Here is a 925-nt window from a genome sequence, read left to right as displayed (position 1 = left end):
AATTTAGAAACATTTTATCATTACACTATCAACTATGATTAAATCTTATCAAAACATTTAAGTATTTGTGCTAATTTGAGGCTGCAGTGCACCCCGGAAAAACCATGTTCCTTATGCTAGTCCAATCTTGCAGAGTCAGAGTTTGTTTGGGCAGGGTCTTTTTGGCTAAATTGTTTCTATGGAGATGTGACCCACCAATCACGGGTGGGGCCCTCTGACTAGATGGTTCCATGGAGATGCATCTCCACCCATTTAAGGCGGGCTCTAATCCACACATTGGAGTCCTTTAAGAGGGAACCAGCTTGTTAAAAGTTCAGATCCATCGCTTCTCGGCCTTTTGGCTAAGATCAAGTGTAGTATCTGTTCTTATCAGTTTAATATCTGATACGTCCTCTATCCCAGGACAATATATTAAATGGATTTTTGGAGCAGGGAGATGGAATAGGAGCTTGCTCCATCCACTCCACACATCGACCTGGTATTGCAGTACCTCCAGGAACGGTGCATCCCCTGTGGGGGAAACATGCGTTGGTTCATAAATGTAAGCTTTAAAAAAAAAAAAAAAAGTTCAGCTCCAACACAGACAGAGACCTTTGGAAATGTAGAAAGGAAATGCCCCAGGGAAGCTGTTTGAAACCAGAAGCCAAAGGACCAGTAGACGCCAGCCACATGCCTTCCCAGATTGGCCCTTCTTGAAGCAAGTTATCTTTCTCCTGCCCCAGTTTGGACACTTCCACAGCCCAGAACTGCAAACTCACAACTTAACAAATTCCCTTTATAAAAGCCAACCCATCTCTGGTACACTGCATTCTGGCAGCATTGGCAACTGAAACACGACATAATATAAATCATTATTGAAGGTATAAGATAGCCAGTAAAGAAAACTACTGGGGTGCCAAATAAGTATTTTCTTTTAAATATACAC

The 925-nt window shown here is 42.2% G+C and overlaps 1 non-coding gene across 1 annotated transcript; it reads left to right on the top strand.

Annotated features, from left to right (window-relative positions):
• The first annotated feature begins 321 nt into the window (after positions 1 to 321).
• Positions 322 to 512, top strand: LOC143675346 (U2 spliceosomal RNA). The gene has a single exon (XR_013171573.1). It is a non-coding gene; the product is annotated as a U2 spliceosomal RNA (small nuclear RNA).
• The last annotated feature ends 413 nt before the right edge of the window (positions 513 to 925 follow it).

The sequence above is a fragment of the Tamandua tetradactyla genome, chromosome 2 (genome assembly GCF_023851605.1).
Source record: "Tamandua tetradactyla isolate mTamTet1 chromosome 2, mTamTet1.pri, whole genome shotgun sequence".
Taxonomy (NCBI): Eukaryota; Metazoa; Chordata; class Mammalia; order Pilosa; family Myrmecophagidae; genus Tamandua; species Tamandua tetradactyla.
Note: the sequence above shows the minus strand (reverse complement) of the source record. Positions and strands in the feature narration are given on the sequence as shown.